Source organism: Podarcis muralis, chromosome 4 (genome assembly GCF_964188315.1).
Source record: "Podarcis muralis chromosome 4, rPodMur119.hap1.1, whole genome shotgun sequence".
NCBI lineage: Eukaryota > Metazoa > Chordata > Lepidosauria > Squamata > Lacertidae > Podarcis > Podarcis muralis.
Window position 1 is genome coordinate 57,292,134 of NC_135658.1, and position 17,169 is coordinate 57,309,302.

The window sequence follows — 17,169 nt, forward strand, 5'->3', positions numbered from 1 at the left end:
GCAGAGTTAAAAATAGCCATCACCAGTTTTTGCAATCATAATTTATGTATTTTATTTATGTATTTATATGGAGGTTGTGACATGCAACGGACTCCCAGGCCATCCCTGTTCTTCTGGGGAAACTCTCACAGTGTCTGAGTTTATGCGCTGTTGTCTTGAAACAAGCGAACAGGCAAGACTGTAGGATTGTTAACCAGTGTTGACTGGTGACACTAAGGAGGTAGACAATTCACACTGACTGGAACTAAACACATAGATACTTACTGGCTGCAGGTCCCTATATTCTTTTCTAAACCTGCTTCCAGTTGGTGGTTTATTGTGGAATTGTTGCTGTTCATGCACACAAGTGTTTTGCACTGTCCTCCTGCCATCATTGTCATCAAAATGCCAACCCATGCTTTTGGGGGGGTACATTTTAGGGTTCATCAACACTTAGCATGGGTATAGGGAGATTTTTCTTGGGCCCTGCTGCTTTCCCTAGGAAAGCCTGCTTTTTACTGCTGAATCAGAACAAATATCAAACAGGTCTTCTGTGGATTAGTGTTTGTTCTGATTTAGCAGTAAACAACAGGTTTTCCCCAGGGAAAGCAGAGGGCCAATGAAAAACTTCTCATACCCATGCCTAGAAGTCATGGGACAAGTGGAAGAAATCATGGAAGTGTAGATGAGCCCAAAGCCAGAAAATCCATTAAGTAAAAACAACCCATTATACACCCACAGTTATTGTTGGCGTGGAAGCTCATTTGGGGTAGCTGGTTTGTCATATGTGTGATGAAGTTTCAGTGGGTGGTCCCATTTGCCACTCTCCTGCTTGTGTCTGCTCCTCATCCATGTCCAACCTAACCATTTTGTTTCTGGCAGCCGAAAAAATACAAGTGTGCCTATTTCCACCAATTGCTGCATGCTGAAGGCATATGGAAATTTCAACAATCCAGTTCAGAGGAGCTCTTCTTTTAACACATGTGGGGGATCACTTAGAGGCCAAAATTGCAGTACATATATTGGCACTTAACAATACACAAGTCTTTCACAATACCTCTTTAGCAGATTTTTGGTATCGTCGGCATTCTTTTGGTATAGTTGCCAATCAAACTTGAGGAAGACCTCTGTATTTTTTAAACAAACAAACAAACAAACAAACAAACAAACAAACCACCAATTGAAATGAATGAATGTTGTCCCTTCACCCTACCTATACACAAAGCACAACCCTTCATTTTGCCCATTGTGGAACATAACTAGGGATGGATATGTTGACTCTTCCACACTTTCAGTAGGAACTTAAAAGGTGTGCATACACAGATGCAGAAATACCAGCGTACATGCCCAGAATGGGAAAAGGTGGTGGAGGGTGTAGAATAGGCATTCAAGGGAGGGGCCAGAAACATCCTATCAAGGACTGCTCATCCATGTGGGTGGAAAGCAGGGGCTTACCCAGTGATTTTTTTTCTGGGGGGACGCAGGGGTACGCAAACCCCTAAACATTTTGTGAATCTTTGTGCTTTTGTCCATTTACTGTATTTATTTTTCCCAAGTTGAACTATAAAATGGTGATTTTCTTGAGTCAAAATGAGAGTACTCCTAAACATTTTTTTAAGGAAAAAAAGCACTGGGCTTACCTATGAAATGTCAAAGACAAAATGAAATGTCAAATGTCAAAGACTAAATTGTGTAATTGGTTGCATGCCACTCATACATAGAGAAAAGTGGTATCCTATTGACTCATTTACAGCATAAAGCCCCCAAATGGAAGCACCCTACATCTAAGTAAAGAACTGGATGGGGTCAGCTTCATCACAGTGATTCAGAATATTGTTCTCATCACTCACCATGGCCTAGTTCCACCTACTCAAGATTTGTTTTGAAAGACTCTGTGACGCTCCTGGAGCTGAATACACTGTTTTAACATGCACAATTGTTACATAAGCCTTAAAGAACAGCGTGTCTAGGGGCGGATGATCATATAGAGTTCCTTGGCAAAAGCAAGACGTTGCCTGGTGCCAATTCTGTGGGACTGGAAGCGGATTGTGAGCGGAGAGCATGGGAAAGAAGTGAGGAAAGAGAACCCTGAAGGTCCCAGACAATGTGTCTAACTTGGAAGTGGTGCTATCAGAACCACCAGAATTTTCCCACAGCAATGCCCAACTTTGATACTGCTCCTCGAGTTAGGAAATTCCTCCCTTCTGACGCCACTGCTCCTGAAATTGCTTTTGACCTGTTTAAACGCAGCTGTGCTTTGTGGAATAAGGGTAAGAGCCTGTGTAGCCGCACTTGATAGAAATTGAGTAAGTGCGTTATGCAATCAAAAACATAGATAAGAACCAGCTGGAATGCAGCCACAATGCCAAGTGGGAGAAAACAAACAACTTGTGAATCAGAGCAACTTAATTTTATAGATATTTTTAATTGTCGTGACCTGTTATGCTAGCCTAGATAGACTCCGTGGGACACCAAACCAGGAATACATCAATAGGAAAAAGAGGAAACTCAGTACATCTGTTTTGCTGTGTATACATGCACTGCTTTGTCCATGCACCAAGAAGCCATTTCAACTGCCACTTCCCAGGACATTTTCATACAGAAATACAGATACTTGTGTGACCATCGTGTTTGATTGTTCGTTTATATTTCATGGATTGATCTCCCTGCATGGAAGTTCACAAGCCTAGGAGATATTTGAAGCAACTTCAACATTCCCTATGATCTATACACATACATCAGAATTAAAATGGTTTAAAGTTATTTTAGGCTCGGCTGCTTGCTGTGCTAAATAGTCCTCTAAAATGGAAACACCTCCTGCTCTGGATTACTCTAAAGATGGAAATTACCTTGACATACATTGTGCTTCTTTATGCATACCAGAATCTTCTGAGCTGGAACAGAGGCTGAATCATCAGTTCAGAGAAGGTCATGCTAAGGGCAAAATTTCTTCCTTTATTCCTCTGTAGTGGGTGCATTGACTCAACCCAGTCCTCTCTTTTTCTTTTAAATTCAAGCCAGCAACTCAAAAATGTTTCTTGCAGATTGAAGTAAAATGCTAGTGTGCCTTCAAAAACACATCAGCTGGTGAAGGGATGGAAGAGAAAAGTCTGTGATGTTGAGAAAAGGTCTTTCTTTACATTCCTAACCCAATAGGCTTTTCCATGTAGTATCACTGTTACAGCTTACAAACTAGCTGCTGATCAGATATGCTTGTGAAGGAAAGGAGGAGTCAACTGGACCTGTCAGCTTCCACTAAAGCAGGCTGGGAAACCTGTGACCTTCCAGCTGTTGTTGGACTCCAACACCCATCAGCCTCAGGCAGTGTGGCCAATGGTCAGGGATGATAGGGGTTGTAGTGCTGCAAAATACAGATGGCCACAGGGTTCCCATCCCTGCGTTAAAATCTTAAACCAATTCATTTGGCCAGTTTTTAAACAAGGCATAGCGAACGTGTCAGATCTGCAAAAATATCAGCTTCCAGATAACTACTGCATATCCAGGAGTCTAGTCTTCCTCTGCATTTGGGGATGACCTGCCAACCTAGCAGTTTAAAAGGACATCAAAGTAGATAAATAGGTACCGCTCTTGTGGGAAGGTAAACAGTGTTTCCGTGCGCTGCTCTGGTTCACCAGAAGCGGCTTAGTCATGCTGGCCACATGACCCAGAAGCTGTACGCTGGCTCCCTCGGCCAATAAAGTGAGATGAGCGCCGCAACCCCAGAGTCGTCTGCGACTGGACTTAACAGTCAAGGGTCCCTTTACCTTTAAGCCTGAAAAAGAGGTATTTGCATAGATGCTGAATTTGAACAGAAATCAGGGTTTCCCAAACTTGGGTCTCCAGCTGTTTTTGGACTAGCAGCAAAACCAGTGGTCAGGGATGATGGGAATCGTAGTCCAAAAACAGTTGGAGACCCAAGTTTGGAACAGACCAAAAGGGCACCTACTATCTCCTTGGTCACTACCCAATGATGTTGAGGAAGGGGATGTAGCATGATATTTTGCAAGTGCACCTTTCAAAGAAGCAGGGACCATCATTGGGTCAGAACAGAAGGTGAGAATTCTACCTGTGCTTTTAGTACTAGAGTACCCAGATATTGTCAGATATTATTAGACTACAACTCCTGACATCTCTGACCATTAGCCATGCTGGCTGGGGATGATGACTGGTGGAAAGCACATTGGTGACCTCTGCCTTTGTGTCTGTGTGGCAGGGAACAAGATGTGCATGACAATGTTGCCATAACAGGAGGCTTTATGCTTATTTTATGACATTTTTATTCCACCCTTCCTCCAAGGAGCTCAGGATGACATACATTCCCCCCACCCCACAATTCCCCTCACAGCAACCTGATGAGGTAGACTAGACTGGCAGTGTGTGACTGGTCCAAGGTTACATTATTATTATTATTATTATTATTATTATTATTATTATTATTATTTATACCCCACCCATCTGGCTGAGTTTCCCCAGCCACTCTGGGAGGCTCCCAATCAAGTGTTAAAAACAATACAGCATTAAATATTAAAAACTTCCCTAAACAGGGCTGCCTTCAGATGTCTTTTAAAAATAGGGTAGCTGCTTATTTCCTTAACATCTGGTGGGAGGGCGTTTCACAGGGCAGGCACCACTACCTTAGAAGGCCCTCTGTCTGGTTCCCTGTAACCTCACTTCTCGCAATGAAGGAACTGCCAGAAGGCCCTAGGCACTGGATCTCAGTGTCCAGGCTGAACAATGGGGGTGGAGACGCTCCTTCAGATATACAGGACTGAGGCCGTTTAGGGCTTTAAAGGTCAGCACCAACACTTTGAATTGTGCTCAGAAACGTCGTGGGAACCAATACAGATCTCTCAGGACTGGTGAGCTTTGAAGCTTGAGTAGGGATTTGAACTCAGGTCTCCATGGATGATGTAGGTACCTCTGTGACGGTCAGTATAAAATATACTCAACTTCTCAGATGCAAGTCTTGTTGACGAATGGGGCTGACTTCCAAAGCCTGCAGCTTTCAAGTTCAAGCAGTCATGCCCACCAAATCTTTCTTTATCATATGGTAGACACTGGTTAGAAAATGCTCTCATTTTGGAATGTAAATGCACAAAGGTTGTGCATGGGGTAAGCACATGGGTACTTGTTCTCAGTAATGTCATAACTGCAAATAAACAGGTTTGGGGTTGACTGGACCAGAAAGCATGAAAGACTTTATTTAAACAGAGTATAGGTTAACGCTGTCAATTATCAGTCACTGTTGCTTTGTGTGTATGTGATTTTGTTTTTCAAAGGATTAAAGCTATGATTGTTCCTTCTGACATTTGCAGCTGGATTGCACTAGAAGAACCTAACAGACCAGTACAAACCAGAAATTCATAAAGCCTCCTCTAAAAACACTCACATAGACTACCCTATACCACTCTGTTTCTGAGCTTGCATCTTCCATAGGGCAGAAATCTTGTTACAAAATACAGATCAGAAGCTTGGAAAGATGTTATGTAATGCTGCAGGTGTTGCAAACTGCTCTGGGTTGTGTGTTAAAACAGATGACCAGATTTCCAATCCCACAGCAATAAATTCACAAAGGGAGTCGTTGGGAAAGGGTGGATTCCAAAATAGGACATTTTGTAGGAGTTGAAATGGAAGCTAAGATTGCAGGAGAAAAGTTGACCCAACTGAAGAGGTGGTAACTTGGTATTCAGTATTTGCCTATTCTGAGTAATAATTCTTAGCCTTTAAAATAATTTATTTATATTAAAAAAAATGTGCTGCTACTCATAAAAAAACCAGAGCACTCTACAACAATTGTACATAGAGCCATTATATATATATATATATATATATATATATATATATATATATATGAATTGCACTATGGTGCAACATAATATAACCTCCCCACAGACAAATCAGAATTGATGCTCAGTACATAGCCAACACCATCTAACCTCCCCGCAAACTTTGTGCACCCACCTGCATCCTCAATGTGTTTAGATCTCAAAGCTCAGCTCTGCCCTCTGCTTCTGTCTCCATCTCCCTTTTAAATCTGACTCCCGACTGGGCTACCTCCATGAATGCCTCCTCGCATTCCCAAGTGGTCTCTGCATCAAAAAGCAACCTGCTAGCAACTTTCTCCCCTGAGAGGCATCATCTGAATACTCAGAGCTGTTAGGAACACTGGAAGTTGTCTTGCACCAAGTCAAAGCAATGGTCCACCCAGCTCTTTATTGTCTAAACTGACTGGCAGTGGCTCTCCAGAGTTCCAGGCAGGGACCTCTCTTAGTCCTACCTGGAGCTCCTACCCAGGACCTTCTGCATGCAGATCAGACAGGCCACCACGGGGCTACAGTCCTTCCTTCGTCAAGCCTGTCCAGGTATTGCCTTAAGGCAGGAATAGGAAACCTGTCATCTTCTGGTTGTTGTTGGACTCCAGCTTTCATCTGCCCAACCAGCAAGGCCAGTGGTCAGCTGCCCTGAAGTATTTCTTGACTTTCCAAATGCTGCAAGATGGATTTCTCATGTAATGAATCTCTCAGAGACATCTCCCCAAGCCTCATTTTTTGAAACAGATATATGCATGATGATCAGATGTTTTACTTATTTCCTTGTTTTCATCCTGTATTTTATTCTGTGATCCACCCTGAGATCTCATGATGAAGGGTGGTATAGAAATCTAATAAATAAAATTCTCCACCTTCTTTTTCTTGGCTTGATGCAAAACATTTTGAAAGAAAGTTGCAGTTTTAATGTTTAATTATTTTTTTAAGTACTTCTTTCAGAAATATCAACTTGGAAAATTTTGACTTTCACCTCCATTTCCCAAACAAGCATGCTAATTACTTCAAATGAATGGTGTATCTGATTGAAGTTTCCCATGATGGCACTACGGCTGCTAATCTTGCTGCTAATCTTCGCACACCATCATAAGGAAGAGAAGAAATGAGACAAAAGTTTCAGGGCGGGGGGGGGGGGGAACCTTCACAAAAGCATTTCGACTATATAAGATTGTCTGATTGCTGCAGATTAGCACAAGCTTCTGAGAAAGCTTCACAGAGACCGCAGAGACACTGGATTTTTCATTATTTCACTTAAATCGGCTAGAAATATATTAGGACATATCTTGAAAATTGTTGGGTGATATTAAGGAAGTAGCATCTGACGGCAGCCTACACAGAGTATTTCTGTGAGCATATGTATTACAGGGAATGTTCAACAGCCCACTGACACATACCGCCATTGTATTATGTAACTGGCAGCTGTCACTCATTCAGCGGGTAGAATAATGCAAATACAAAATGACCATACCCAGAATTGCCTTATTACTGTTGTGATTAGGAATGGGATTGAGAATTTGCCCCCCCCCTCCGTGTGCTGTTGGGCTCCAACCCATCAGTCCCACCCAGCATGCCTAGTGGTCAGGGATGATTGTAGTTGTAGCCCCACAGCAACTGGAGGGCCACCGGCTGCCCACTTGTGATCTAGAAGGACCAACGATCTGGCTCAGCTCCAGGCTGCGTCAGTGAAGAGATCAGGGTGGAATGTGTACATGCCCCACCAGCTCCTGAGGGAAACTCGTTCCACACCTTGATGGTTATGCAACAGCTGAGGCTATTAGGCAGCATGACAGCTTTCAATGAGCTTAAACCAGTGAACAAAAGGATGTGCGTAAAAACGGTTACGAGGCGTTTATTAACAGATTATTCACACGTTGCCCTGTTTTGGGGTGTGGGTGGTTGCAAATGCAGTTGTCACTCACACTGGGGGAAATGTACGATGTGAACAAGATCTTTCCGTAAGTCCAGTGGGAAAGCCACAGCTAAGTGAAGCATTTCCATTTTTTAAAAAATGATATTTATTAGAAGTTTAATAGTTACAAAAAAAAGGAGGGGGGGGGAAGAAAGACAATAAAAAGTTACAATACATCAAAAAGAAAAAGAAAAACAGAAAACAATACAGCAAAACAATAAGAGAAACAAAAACACTTAAAAACACATCCAATATTTCCGTATCTTTACCTTTCATTTACTTGTTTCATCGACCTCCTCACACCTCCCTTTTTTGTATTCTAGTTCAATTAGCTATTTCAGCAAATCCTTTCCATCTTTCTCAATTTTTGTTCTATAATATATCTTAACACAATCTGACCTTAAATTTTACACTTTGGCCCATTGACAATCTATTTTTACTTAGTTCTTTATAACATTTCTGCTAAAACCATGTAGCTTCATTCCAGCATCCTTCTAACATTCATTAATTTTACAGTATTTCTGTAAATATACTTTGATTTTTTTCCAATCTTCTTCCACCGACTCTTCTCCCTGGTCTCGGATTCTGCCAGTCATTTCTGCCAATTCCACTAAGTGAAGCATTTCCAGGTCCCCTATAAGACTTTTTGAGCTTATTAAAGCAGATTCCTGGAGGAAGAGTTGAATTTCCTAGCATTCTGCCTCTGTCCCAGGTAAAGCTTCACTTGTTAAATTTCTCTTGGGCTGTTGTAACATGCTCAGGAGAAGGGTCAGTGGAGGCTAGTCCATTAGGGGAAAGGGGCACTGCCACACCCACCTCAGCTGTGCTCAATTTTGCCTAACAATTTTTTTTTTTGCAGTGTGATTTTCCTAATTCATTTTAGTATGATATTTTCAATAATGTGTGCATTTATATACACACTTCAGTATGCAGTGGTACCTCAGGTTACATACGCTTCAGGTTACATACACTTCAGGTTACAGACTCCACTAACCCAGAAATAGTACCTCCAGTTAAGAACTTTGTTTCAGGATGAGAACAGAAATCGTGTGGCGGCAGCAGGAGGCCCCATTAGCTAAAGTGGTGCTTCAGGTTAAGAACAGTTTCAGGTTAAGAACGGACCTCCGGAACGAATTAAGTACTTAACCCGAGATACCACTGTATACATGTCTGTGCACAATGCTAAGCTGAAGAACTGTATTGCAAAATTTGAAGAAGTATGAATTTCAAAGGATGGTTGTGTTTCAGTTAGCATATTGTTTTGGAAAATGCAGACTATGCAAATTTGCCTTTAGATGTGAACTGAATCAAAGTTCTTCGTCGTCTTGGCTCTCTACACTCATTAAACATCCCTGGCTTTCTGCTTCTTTCATTGTTTTAAGCAGATTCTAAAGGAGGTAGATTTTCTGCAGACTGCTAGAAATCCATTAGCTTAGAGCAGAAGTGAAGGAAACTAGAAGGACTGCTACAGCAGGTCCTAGGTCAGTGTTTTGACTCTATGGTAAACTAGCAATGAGTCAACAGCACAAAGCTCAAGAAACTAGGGGTATATCTTTGCCAATGAACACTGAGCTTGAAAGAGGGCCTAGAAGAAAAGTTTCTCCAAAGCGTATGCTTTTTACACCTATTCAATGGTGTTCATAAACCATATCAAGCTACTATTACAACACTACTTTTTTTTAAGTTTAAGATTATTGATATTCTTAGCACCCACTCAATGCTCATACATTCCTCAAAGGAGCACCTACATGGGAAGAGGCTGGTTGCAGACAGTTGCCTCATGCAATTGGGAGTCTCAATCTCTAATACCTTATTCACTCAACTATCAACTCATAATAGCCAAAGTTGCCAGGTACTACTACTGTGCTGTGGTTTCCAGAAATAAACCACATGGGTGGATGTTTCTTGTTAACGCCCCACCCCACCCCACCCCACTTTAGGATCTACGGGAAAATCTCAGCACTAGGGTTGAATGGAAAATAAATGGATAAGCACATTTGAAGCAGCTCAGCAAATTCCATCTGCCAGGCACGAAGGTGGAAAAATGTAGCAATTTTGTGAAAAGCTGCACAAAGCTTCTTAGATATGCACATTTAATTAAGATGTAATGAAAGGCTGTTAATTAAGTGGCCAAGATGAATTATAAAACTTCACTTGGGATTATGCGATACCTACAAAGTAAAAAATTCTCGCTCTGTTTATACATGTGTATTTTTCTCCAGAGGATTTAAAAAAGAAACACATGCTTGTATTTACTTAACTGGGTATGCTGGTAGCTATAGAGATATGAAGCTATCATCTGATCCAGCATGTTTCTGATACCATCAGTGTTTCCTTATTACTTTTCTGTTCCCATAGCCTCATTATAAGGCACGCCCTAAACAAATCTGCTGTCACTTCTTGTTGCTATGCGAGACTTCTCATTATTTTATTTTGAATCATGCTGTGAGTCTCATGTCGTGAAAAGCCAAGGGAAAGCATCCTGGAAGATGTATTTCATTTCCATAAGATGGTAGCAAAAGTGCTGAAAGTACGTTACTTTGTTTGGACAAATGTTACCTCAGTGAGTCACCATCGCTGAATAGCAACGCTACTTGGAAAACTTAAAAAACACTGAACCTGTTTCTGGGGTTGCCAATTTCAAACAGCTGAGTCTTTCAACAGCGGCTTGAACAAGGCAGAAGGTAGTAACTGATAAATGTTTAGCTCCACCTGTGCAAAACTTCATTCTCTGAATTTTGTGATAATAACTCTCCAGTCAAACAAAATTTACAAAAATGTATATATTGGGTGGAAATGTTAGAAAAATGCTACATTTGTCAAAATAACATGACAAAATGTTAGGGTAAGCTCATTGCAGAATGTATATACTGGTCAAAACTGCATGCAGAAAGTGACATATTAGAAGAAATTTACACTAAAATGCTGACAAATTTCCATGAGATTAAACATCTGTAGACGCGCGCACAATTTCTTCACAGAATTGAGGAGAACTGAATTTTGCAAAAACAAACAAGCAAACGGAGAGAAACAAAAACCAGGGGCAGACTTTGGCAATCTTTCATAACAAGGATGCCCTGTGCGAGGCCAAAATTTGGCACCCCAAAATGGATCTTCTCAATTATGGGTCTTCTCAATTTTGCACCCCTACAACTCAGTACTCTGTACAGTGGAACCGCCCACACCGCCCTAAATCTGGTGCTGCCAAAATTGACAAATGTATCCATCTGTAAACTGGCTCAAGATCACTTATGACTGGAGCAGCCTGTGACCTGGGGACTTTCCGGACCACACTCTTAGCCACTGCATGAGTGTGGTCTGGAAAGTGGCAGCCTTATTTTAACAACCAGAGAAATGCTCGGCACAGGGGGAAACTCTGCTAGCTGTTCTGATTCTTCTCCCTTTTATTTAATTCGTTATTTAGTTGTTGCCTGTTGGAACATTTCAAATGCCACTCGCTGGGGCTTAGAAGTTTTAGCCTCATTAACAGGTAGGGAGCAAGTCTGACTTTTCTAGATCATGAAACAGTACAAGTGTCAGAATGATTCATGTAGCAGAAATGCAGGAAAATTCCACCGCACAAAGCAAGCTGGCTTGCTGCGCGTCATTTCTTCTACCACAGAGGGTTTCCCTGCATGGCTGAATACTTTCTCAGCAATCATGAAGTCCTACTTCTAAAATCAGACGAGAATAGCGAGAGTTGGAAAACATGTACATATGCACAAATACACAAACACACACAATGTTATGTGCAGCAATTTTTCAAAACAAACAATGAAATTATGAATGCAGACACTGAATGCTTATGAACTGCTTAATGGATGTTCCAGGGGACAAGGCAGGCACAAAGGTAGTACTGAAGGGAAACAATACCCAATATTAGATAGAAATGAATACCTGAAATTAATTTGTGTTTTAGTTGTGAGGAAGGGGATGTAGCTAGAGGGAAGAGAGCTTTGCAGGAGCAAAATCAGGTCTCTTTCAACCAACATCCACCAACCAGCTGCAGGATAAGCAGCCTTCTCAGGTGGTGCTACGAGGACCAGAATAGATGGCACATTCTACATAGGTGAGTGGCACTAAGCCACTGAGCCTCTTGGGCTTGCCGATCAGAAGGTTGGTGGTTTGAATCTGTGTGATGGGGTGAGCTCCCATTGCTCTGTCCCAGCTCCTGCCAACCTAGCAGTTTGAAAGCATACCAGTGCAAGTAGATAAATAGGTACCACTGCGGTGAGAAGGTAAATGGCATTTCCGTACGCTCTGGTTTCCGTCACGGTATTCCATTGCACCAGAAGCTGTTTAGTCATGCTGGCCACATGACCTGGAAAGCTGTCTGTGGACAAACACCGGCTCCCTCGGCCTGAAAGCAAGATGAGGGTCACAACCCCATAGTCGCCTTTAACTGGACTTAACCGTCCAGGGGTCCTTTACCTTTTACATATGAGTAAAGAGTGGAGGGAAATCCTTTGTGGAGGGTAAAGAGACAGCTCAGCAGGAATTAGGGCTACCATTTATTGGAAAGCAAAATTATGGCACTGGAGTGTGCCTGGAGTGGGACTTGGCAAGGTCTGGGTGAAAAGGTGAGCTCAACAAGTCAAGGCGTGTATATAGTTCTAAGGCAGTATATAACATAGTTAATGATTTAGAACAGGCTTCCTCCAGATGTTTTTAGCCTACAACTCCCATGATCCCTAGCTAGCAGGACCAGTGGTCAGGGATGCTGGGAATTGTAGTCTCAAAACATCTGGATGGCCGAGGTTGAGGAAGCCTGATTTAGAAGATCTTCTAGGAAATCATTGAAAGACATTTTGCAGGCAAGGAGCACTGAGGCTGACAGACCAGTCCCAAGGAAAATCTGTGACTCCATGGCAGAGACTTCAAGACATATGTAAAAGATGTAACTCAAGTAAGTAAGCCATGCTACAGGTCAAGGGACTCTATCACTGCTGCAGGTCAAGGGACTCTATCACAACTACAGGTCAAGGGATCCAAAGCCTTGTGGATCTGCCAAGGGAATCAGGAAAAAGCACCTTTCCCTTTCCACTCTGGCCACTAGGGCTTGGGATGAAGTGGCTGATCAGAAGCTCCATTGTGCTCCACTGCTCCCCAGCTGGGGTTAGATATGTTTTGTCAGAAGTTTGAGAACTGTAACAAATAATAACTTTATTAAGGAAAAAATGGGGGGGGGGAGAGAGAAAGAAAAGGAAAATGATTATTCATTTATGGAAAAATGATTATTCATTTTTTGGAATCTGTGGAAAGGTTAAATTCTAATATAACAGCCCAGCTTTAGAAACCTAGAGATGTGTAAAATAAAATTATTATATTTTAAAGTAAGTAACTATTCCACACTATATCTATTAAAGTCAATGGATAATGCTAGGCAGAGCTAAAACACAAGTGTTTTGACAAGCACCCAGCGCTATTAAGACATGGGGGTTGGAATCATGACAAGAGTACTGCAGAAGAATAAAATTCCAGTGGGGTTTCCTACCAAAATTATTTGTGGTTCATAATCACACAAAAAATGTGATAAAGAATAATCGCTGAGAGTTTAAACTTTGTAAAGTACATAGATAAAGAAAACCAGAGAACTAATCAAGAAATCGGCAGCGGCAAACAAACTATTGAAACTTGTGTGTTGCAGGTTGTTGGGGAGGTTTGAAGAACAGGAAGGTCAAAGAAGAATTTGACCAAAGGATTCCAATGAGGCAATCTAATTTTGAACAAAGGGAAATGTGATATCTAAAACATTACCCAGTTGGAGAGAAAGCTGAAGCAATAAATACAAAGTTGATAGCAGCGAATTATTGAGATAATAAATTGTTGTGCTATGTGGTGTGTGTGTTTTTTCTTTCAGTTAATTAATTCTGGCAAGCGTAGATAACATTTCTTCCTTTAGTGCAAAACAACTTGTGCATGAAAAAACTCCCAAAGTAGATATCCTTTGGATGCAAGAAGCACATACATAGGAAACACAGCAGAAACTTTTGGAGAATTGCATTTAAACAATCTGTATACTAGGCCTCAGCTGGTACCAAACTAAAATTGGTCATATAACCTCTATCGTAAAGTAACAACAAAAGATCAGGACAGTAGATATATCTTATTAAGAGGTGTGATTGAAAAGGAAGCATTTTCACACATGTGTGTGTGTCTGTGCGTGTGTTTCAAAGGGACACTTTTAAAAACCTAGTTAAAAGGTTGGGAACAGATTTCAGCAAGATATTTAACCCATGTCTACATGGACCAGCAAACATTGGACATGGTAATAATTGAGCAGAGAACTGTCTTGTATGATCTAGTTGAGATTCCTGCCCTGCAAGGGGTTGGACTAGATGACCCTTGGGCTACCTTCTATGATGTTAATCACAAGCACATGCATCTCAGACTGGGCCCTACAACATCAGAGGTGCAGTTTGCAAGCAGACAAACCCTTTTTGGTTTGGAAATTAAAGTGCATAATGCCAAGCTTCTTGTTTGCTGAACTGAACCATCGCAAGTAGTGTGAAGCTAAAGGTCTAGTTCCACTGCCTGTGTTGAGACACTCACATGAGGGTACTTCCATCTAATTCAGCCAGATATGATTTGGAAGTGGGGTAAAATAATAAACAACCCATGATCTGGCTAGCAAGCTCTTAGAAATGTTGTGCGTGGGGCAAGGGTAGAGACTTAGCCAACAAAAATAATTTTGAATTTCTTCATGAGTCAGCAGTGTTAATGTTCTTTGTGCAGGTTGCTGATTCCAAATTAGCTGTTGCTGGAAAACAAGTTCACAGCATTATTACGTCTGTTTGCTCTCCCATGCCAGAGCCTGGCTCATTATTATCTCTTCACCTCTCTCAGCCAAATCATCTGAAGTCTTTGCGCGCATACACACACAGACACACACACACACACACACACACACGAAAAAAGACAGCCTTCTGCATCAGCACTATAATTTAGTAAGTTCTTTCAAAAAGAGAACTGTATTCTTTTCAAAAGATAAAACCACAAATTAAAAAGGGGACAGAGAAGCTCAGGAAAACCCAAAAGCAGTAAAGTATTGTAATCATCTTGCTCCATGACAGTACCTTCCATGCTCAGTATTCCCTTTACTGGGAAAACTTCCTAGGAAATAGGGAAAATATTTGTGGAATTTGTATTGTTAAAACAGAAAGGGGTCAAACCATCTCAAGAAGTGTTAAAATTTTGGAAAGTTGGATAATTATGATAAATAAGGGGCTTGGGGTTGGGTGCACATTTTTATTTGTATTATTATTACTTTAAGGGGGGGTCCTTGTTGGGGCTGTGGTTCACTTACACTCTACCCGCCTCATTGCTTTGAGATTACAGTACCCAGCTTTCCATCATGCATAGATGAGAAGGCTGTGACTCCCAATGCACACCAAGGCTTCTGTCTCACACTTTTGACAGCCCCCACCTCCTGCCACTGTCCCCCTGCTTGCTTCATCCCCAAGACCCTGGGCATTTACCTGGCCACCTGTCAATCAGCACCCTGGGCCAAACAATCCTTTGTCCATCTTGATCCTCCAACCCACAACTGATATACTCCTTTTGAATAAATTGCTGGATTGGATTCCTGGGCTATACTGATTTCTAGGCACACTCAAGGACTGGTTGTCTTCCATGTCGCTTAGACTGTCTGGGCTAGGCTACTCAGTGCTCAAGTACCTGGGAGAGAAGGTGGGAATATGGACTGAAATTGCCAAGCCAGTGTTCAGTTTGCTGTTTCTTTAATCCCACGGAGATTACTGTAAGGAAGTAGTGGATCCCGTGCCTCTTGCCCAAGGTGACACTAAGTGGGTGGCAGCAGCACAGAGGACTAGAATGGGACCCTCTTTGCTACTGGGATTCCTTACAGGATTGGTGCTGGAGTGGGGGACACCCTTCTGTTAAAGGGACTGAATATATTCCAACTGGAATAGTACTCCACAGACATGGGAGGGAATACCTAGAAGCAGGCAAAAAGCTGGTATCCACCTGTCCTTTAATAAATGGTGATGTCTGGGGGTCCACAGTTTCAGGGCAACAGAAAGACAGACAGACAGACAGAGAGAGAGAGAGAGAGAGAGAGAGAGAGAGAGAGAGAGAGAGATGACGACGACGACTTTGGGCTCTCTGTAAGCACCATAGGGTGTCGGGTGCCTCTCTAGAAATCTGACATGACAGCAGTGAACTTGGGCTGTTGGTCTGTTGGCGTTTTTACACTGCAGCTCTCGCTGTGCTCAGCCCATTTATTTGTAAGCAAACAGAACCATTAAAAAAGGCCAATAAGCCTCCAGCAACTTCCTTCCAAAGTGAGTAAACACTGAACCCATGGGACTTTCCACAACTTGGAGAAGTGGGATGAGCAATGCAGTACTTCCCTACAAAGAGAGATTATCTGTGGAACAGAGCAGTATTCCAGGCTATAGAGGAAGAAGGAAACGCTTCAATGTCACCAATCAAACAGCCTGGGAGAAGGGAGAACAAGTCCCACAATCAGGTTCCAACCTCAGAAGCCTTCTGCGCCTCTCGAAACATACGTGTGCAAAACCACAACACTCTATGTCCCAGATTTAAAAGCTACATTTGCATCTGTTCATTATGAGCAGGGATACTAAGAGTTAAGTTCACAATTGGTATCAGCCCCAGTTCCCTAATGGTATGTAGCCAAAGGAATTCTTGAGCCAAAAGTATGCATTCATAGGCAATTTATTTCTGCTTATGCAATGTAAGAGGCATAAGCGTGTGGAAAATCTAGATGCTTTGGAAGATCTTGTCCAAATTCATATGCAAAAACAGATGACATGCACAGAGATTGCCAGCATCTCCTGTTTGACAATTGCTGAAAGTAAAAGACAAGCGCTTTCCCCCCCGGCCAACACCCATCTGCCAAACCGTGATTAGTCCCCAAGAAGAGACAGAAATCTCTTTCTGAACACACTCCCCCCCCCCCCCCAGTGCAGAAAGTGGTGTTTATGCCATGCTGGCACTACAGCCCTGCCTCTAGCAATGCCACACAAAGTAATAATTATAATTATTGCCCAAGTCCTGTACACTGCATTTAGTGGCTGATGGGATGTTAGTGGCAGGCCAAGGAGGAAGCTGAAGCTGCCCTACTTACATCACCCCACAACAAGGGCAACAGTATTCGCTTGGGTAAATCTAGGTTTGCCAACCAGCCATTATTTGACAAGTCTTACGAGCAAAACTGCATTCAGGGAAGTAACCAGTATCTGGGATTAAAATGCCAGTAAACTACAGAGACAGCTCAAGAATTTGCGTATATGTGAACAGATATTTTTTTTAAGTTCACTGATACTTCCTTCATTTTGCCACCTTAATCCTTAGCTTCAAAGGCCAGCCAAGAGGATGATTTGCAACATTTCCAAAAGATCCCAAGACTTTTGACAATCTTATGATGTTCCATTATTCAGGGCAGGGGAGAGCCAGTGAGAAAGGCAGAGC